Source organism: Coffea arabica, chromosome 7c, assembly GCF_036785885.1.
Source record: "Coffea arabica cultivar ET-39 chromosome 7c, Coffea Arabica ET-39 HiFi, whole genome shotgun sequence".
Taxonomy (NCBI): Eukaryota; Viridiplantae; Streptophyta; class Magnoliopsida; order Gentianales; family Rubiaceae; genus Coffea; species Coffea arabica.
Window position 1 is genome coordinate 19,226,387 of NC_092322.1, and position 7,122 is coordinate 19,233,508.

A 7,122-nucleotide genomic window follows, 5' to 3' on the forward strand; every position below is an offset into this window, starting at 1 on the left:
TTTAAGGGTTGATGGGTTCGTCACTTTGAGCTTGGATTTGGCTAGCCTAGAGCTGTTTTTTCTGAGAGATTCCTGAACGAAATTCCTTCTACTGTCTCCCAAGAGAGCGCAGAAGCCAAAAAATCTCACAAGAAACTACAATAGAAACAGAAATCTGGCCTCGAAATAGGCTAGTTCGTCAACCTGGTTAAGGTTTTTGTAGAATATTTTCTACACTTTTTCTGAATTTCCCCTCTTTTTTTCTGTTTTTCTTTCCCTTTGATCTCTCTGCCGCCCTCTCTCTCTTTTAGACTCTCTCCTCCCTTTTTCTGGTTTCTCTTCTCCATTTTCCTCTTCTTTTCTTTCTCCCGTTTCCTCTTCTCCTTCCCCAAAACCCTCTTCCTTTTTCTTTTCTCTTTTCTCCCAGTTGCTCTCATTTTTCTCCTCTCTTTGCAATCTCTCACTCTCTTCCTTGCTTCCCAGATGTTCTCTTGCTTCCCTTCCAGTTTTTCCATTTTGTGACGATCCCACCTCACCCTAGGGCGAATCCTAGAGTTTAGCGGACCGCCTGTTCAATTCTCGCCAGGACTCACTCACTCACGTCAAGAAAATAGGGTGCAATTTCGAGAATAAAAGAAATAACATTCCCAAGTTTGGAACGTACAAATACATTCATTTCTATCTCAATCATCCATACAATCCCAAATATATCAAAATATTTAAATTCTCAATACATTCAACCCTAATTGAGCGACTAGTGCGAGTACAATCGCAAAATTTTCAAAAACTAGACTATATTAGTCTGTACTAGTCTCACGCCTCGCTCGTATCCCCTGTAAGAAAAACAAATGGAGTGGAATGAACTAAAAACCCAGTGAGGTTTCAAATAACAAGTTGACTATTATTTAAAAGTACAAGTATCAACGTAGCAAAATAACGAGTATAACAAGTTCATAAAGTGAGCAATAACACTTCAAGCTTGTTTGAGAGGAATCGACGAAACTAAATCGATTAACCTTTCCTTTTGGTGCTTGGAAGACTTGGGGTGCTGGAAATTTGGGGAGAAAGTGGTTTGTTTTTGAATCCTAGTGGATTTTAAACTCTTAAATGATATTCTATCGCAGCTTTCGATTCCAACCAAGGAGTTACACCTGAATGTGATTTTGACAAGCACTAAATCTTTGGTGAGTGCTTCCAAATATCTAATTGAACTTGACACTTGTTTTCAATACTTGACTAATGTGATCGAATGATATGTGATTGGTATGGTCGGGTAAGGGTGTATTTTATTGCACTTGCCCTAATGAGATATGCACTTGTTTATTGTTGCCATTAATTTAATATACTTGTACTTGACTTATAAGTGCTGAGCGGCAGCATATACCATATTCAATCTGAGTGGGAGGTGCCTCTCAGTCCCGTCTCCGTACTTTTATCTTGATTCATTCGATTGAAGATGTTATCTCATCGAATTTTTGGGGACCCAAACCCCACTGGCGAGTTAATCGAGTTGAGTCGGCAAGGGCTTGGTCGATTAGATAACGAACCATGGATATCTAGTGTTGTCAAGTGGAGTGTTATCTCCTCGACTAATCGGTATGCTCGAGTGTTACCACTAGTATTTATTGAGAATTTTAGGCCAAGTAGGGGGTTTGGATGGTGGACGGAGATTGTAGCTAAGTGGTGCTCTATTGGACTGGTTAATTTTACTTGAAAGTTGATGGAGTGTCAACTACTACTTGATCAGCCTTTGGTGAAACAATGGGAACTTGGCTCTTGAGAGCCATCCGTATCCTTATACTATGACATGATTATTACTTATTGGACTATAGTTTCTATTGAAAAACTTTACACTCGCTCATTTTGAGATTTGCTACTTGAAGTGTTATTGCTCACTTTTATGAACTTGTTATGCTGGCTATTTTGATACGTTGATACTTGTACTTTTAAATAATGGTCAACTTGCTATTTGGAACCTCACTGGGCTTTTAACTCATTCCACTCCATACCATCTGTGACGACCTCACCTCCCCCTAGGGCGTACTCTAGGGTTTAGCGGACCATCTGTCCAACTCTTGCCAAGACTCACTCACTCACTTCAAATAAAATAAGATGCAACCTCAAGAATAAAGGAAATAACAGTTCACAAGTTTGGAACATATAAATACATTCATTTCTATTTCAAACATCCATACAATCCTAAATATATCAAAAGATTTAAGTTCTCAATACGTTCAACCCTAATTGAGCGACTAGTGCGAGTACAATTACAAAATTTCCAAAAACTAGACTACGCTAGCCTGTACCAGTCTCACGCCGCGCTCGTATCCCCTGTAAGGAAAACAAATAACGTGGAATGAGCTAAAAATTCAGTGAGTTTCCAAATAGCAAGTTGACCACTATTTAAAAGTACGAGTATCAACGTAACAAAATAGCGAGTATAACAAGTTCATAAAAGTGAGTAATAAAACTTCTAGTAGCAAATCTCAAAATGAGCGAGTGTAAAATTTTTCAATAGAAACAATAACCCGATAAGTAATAATCATGTCAGAGTATAAGGATATGGATGGCTCTCAAGAGCCAAATTCCCATTTCTTCACCAGAACTTGATCGAGTAGTAGTTGACACTCTGTCAACTCTTGAGTAAAGTAACCAGTCCAATAGAGCACCACTTAGCTACAATCTCCATCCACCATCCAAACCCCCTGCTGGGCCTAAAATCCTCAATAAACACTGGTAGTAATACTCAAACATACCAATTAGTCGAGAAGATAACACTCCACTCGACAACACAAAATACCAATAGTTTGTTATCTAATCAACCGAGCCCTTGTCGGCTCAACTTGATTAACTAACCAGTGGGATTTGGGTCTCCAAGAGGTCGATAAGATAACCTCTCCAATCGACTGAATCAAGATAAAAGTACGGAAACGGGAATGAGAGGCACTTCCCACTCGGATTGAGTGTGGTACATGCTGCCGCTCAGCACTTACAAGTCAAGTACAAGTATATCAAGTCAATTGCAATAATAAATAAATATATATCACATTAGAGCAAGTGCGATAAAGTACACCCTTGTCCGACCAAACCAATCAGATATCAAGTATTTAAATCAAGTATCATGTTCAATCATGTACTTGGAAGCACTCACCAAAGATTTAGTGCTTGTCAAAGCATTCACTCTTAACCGCCAAATTTAGTACACACACCTCACCAAGTGATCACACGGCCAAAATGCACCAAAAACACACCAAAAATCCTAGTATGCACAAAAAATCCTAACTTATGCCCTTGCATTAGAAAAATCATAACTTGAGTTATGACTATCAAAAATTCATACAACTTGCCCTGTTGAAAACTAGATTTCAAATACTACTAATCTTTAGAAGATACCTCAAAGAGATTCAGTTCATAAGTTAGTCCAAATTGAGCCATAAGCTACTACAACATTCCTATGTTTACTTGTGCAGGGCAGAATTTTCAGTCAAATTTGCCAATTTTCTAGAATTTATAGAGATTGAATCAAATTCTGAATAGAAAGATTTGGAAGACTAAAAAAAATGCCAAGCTCTATGAGTCTAGTTTCAAAAACAACAAACGGAACTCAATTCCGACTTTCCTATACGAAGTTATAGCCAATTTCTCAAAGTTGCGCAGAGTCTCCTGCGAAAATTTCTAGATTTTCTAACAACTTGAGATTATGAAACTTTTCTTAACAAAATTCACTCCCTTGGCTCACATTCAACCAAGAATCTAAGGCAAGTAAGTTCAAATAAGAGCTATAAAGACAAGTAAAATTTTGGGGTCTCACACTCTCTCCCCCTTAAAAGAATTTCGTCCTCGAAATTCGAACCTTTGCTCGCACAAAACTTGATGTTATAGGATTTTTCTCCAATTCTTAAGTGACTTTCTCTTACTTTTAGTACTGCCACAGACTTACCTAGAGAGAAAATCTCGCCGACGTAATGGTTAAGTTGATATGCTAAGGAAGTTCAACGAAGGTGTCAGATTGTGCAAAGTAATATAAATTTAGAAACTTGATGAAAAGGAAAATTTGTAACTGTGAAACTTGGTTACTACTCTCGCCTACTGTCCATACCTTTTTTGAAAATAGACTTATAGGTATAAACAAAATAAAGTAGCTATGAATTTTGATAAAAATATTTTCAAATCATAAAATGAAAAATAATATAACACATTAAAAATAACATACTTTCTTTATATACATATCATAGCAATTCACATATCCTATGGGACATTAACCCTAGGTATTGCTCAAGCATTACACTTAATCAAAACTTGAAAAAGTACAACCAAGTATGTACACGTGAATAAGAAGGGTCCCAAATCTCATTAATATTTTCAATATATTCCAAGTCCAGACTATTCGCGTTCCCCGTGCATTGGCTTTCACCATCCAAACTTATCCTAATATTATTCGAGATATCGACTTGTCATAAAGGTATTATTCTTTGATATTCGGGTATAGGAATCCACAATAAGATAATTCACAACTCGAACCGGCCGGTTCCAAGAGTAAATAATCTATATTAGAGATTCTTACTTGGCGTACATATCTATCTACCTCAAGTAGTATGGTAAAGATTTTTACGCTTACCACTTCATAATTCACAACTTACTCTAGAGTTTAGTGAGTCGCATGCCCAACTCTCGTCAGGACTCACTCACGTTTAACTTGAGAAAAGAACTTACAACCATAGAAAAAAAATAAAACAATGATTCCAAGCTTAACATATACATTGATATTCAAATCCAGTTACAAAACTTATACACGCCCAAATATATCAAGGTGTTTACAATCCAGGTGTAACCAATCCTAGTCGAGCACTAGCGCAAGTACAATTGTAAAATCTAAAAAAAAACTAGACTACGCTAACCTGTACAAGTCTCACGCCTCGTTTGTATTCCCTGTAAGGAAAACAAAACTAAAGGAATGAGTTAAAAGTCTAGTGAGGCTCCATACACATAATCTAGTAATTAAATCCAGAACATTAATCATTTAATAGGAAATAATCTAGATAACATTTAACATATATAAGCAATAATAACCCACTCATTAAAAGGATACATGCTCACAAGGAGCCATTCGTTCATTCGTTCGCCAATCATTTTCCTTATTCCTCCAACATTAGAAAACATTTGCAAGTGAAAACTCTTCGAATGTTCTTGACATTCATTCATTCATTTCATTTCCTGCCACTAGCCAATTCACTGGGCAGTCTCCACCAATCTTTGTGGTCATACTCGAGTATACCAAACATTATCTCAGGGTCACCAGTCGCCCGACTGAGTCAGCTTCTGGCTCGAGTCGACTGGCAACAAAGGGCCAGGGCCGAATTCAGCCAAAATACTTACATTCATGTACAAGTAGCATTTAATCATTTAATCATTAAAAATTTCACGTTCATTTAGGTCGAGTGCGATAAAGTACACACTCGCCTAGCAAAAATTCATTTTAGCAATCATTGAAAACATTTAATATTTAATCAAACATTCACAACAATCCACATAGTCATTTGAAGTATAATCTACAAAGAACACTCACCAATTGAAGTAAAATAACGTCAAAAGTTTCCTTCCAGATTATGCCCTTGATCACCGACAAACCCTAAGAATAACCAATCCCAAATTGAAGTGAGTAAAGGTAATTCAAAGTTTTTGAGAGAAAACTAACACTTTTCATCTTAGTTGATACCAAATCTTGGTCAAAACAACTCATATACTAAGTAAAATGAAGCCAAGAGAAAGATAAGAAGATAGGAAATTAATTTGGTCAAAATTGGTTGGATCCTTGACACTTGTCAAGCCAAGATTTCCATTCTTTGTTTTTTTCTTTTCTTTCCTTTCCTTTGGTCAAAAATGGTGGCTTCTTTAGAGGATATTTTAGGGGTTATTAGCTGAAATGAATTTTGTTCCTAAGTACTAAAATGAAAGTTTAATCGGTTTGAATTGGGTGATTTCTCTCAAATGAAGATGATTCAAGGTGAAAGTTGGAGTTTGCTCACTTGGTTTTTCTCTCCCTTATGCTCGGCCAGAAAGTGCAGAAATGAAGAGCAAAGGAAGTGAATTTGATGATAAAAATGAAGGAAATTGATTGGTCAAACAACCCTTGGATGGTTGCCAAGTGTCGCCTCAAGATGAAAGGTCAAATTTTTCTTTTTTTTCTTCTTTTCTTGGTCAACAATTTCAGCCCTTTCTTGGCTGATTAAGGGATGATATTTATGCAATAATAACAAGAGGATTAAAGTAAATGGTGAGAGCCGTTTGCAGTGCTTATGACCAATATACTTGCTCGACTGATAGCGCAGCAGGGTCAAACCCTTGTTAATCAACCAAAAGATCCTGAAATAGGGCAAGATAGAGCTCTACAGAGATTTCAAAAGTTTTCTCCTCCTAAGTTTCTTGGAGGACCGGACCTTGAAGTAGCTAAGAGGTGGTTAGAAACGATGAACAACATTTCGCTGCCTTAAACTATACGGAGGATAGGCAGGTGAATTTTGTTGTATTTCAGTTTGAGGAACCAGCTAGAACCTGGTGGAACGTAATTTGGGCTAAATGGGAGAGAGAGGGAACTGCATGGATCTGGTTGAACTTCGTAAGAGAGTTTAATGAAAAGTATCTGCCACCGATAGTCCAGGAGAAGAAGGAGGATGATTTTATTAAACTCCGTCAGGGAACCCTAAGTGTATCTGAGTATGAGACTCAATTCACTAAACTATCCAAGTTTGCTCCCGAATTAATAGCTACAGAGCAAAGGAGGGTAAAGAGGTTTGTACAGGGATTAAATGTGGAAATACAAGAGGCTTTGGCGGCGGCGTAAATTAATATTTTTACGGAGGTTCTAGAGAAAGTCCAGAGAATAGAAATTGTCAGGGCACAAGTAAGGGTTTTTCATGCCAAAAGGAGGGGTGTGCCTGGTGGAAGTCAAGGGCAGGAACAAGGTGATTTAGGTATACCACCCTCTAAGGTGGGTCGAGGAGATGGTATCAGAGCTCTTATCGATCTCGTGTTGGGAGAGGATTCTCGGACTGTGGGGATTGGTTTGTTAAGTGTGGAACAAATGTCTATTGTTGGGGACCTTAGATATGTATATATTAAGTTTGAAATTGTTGTTTCATTTCT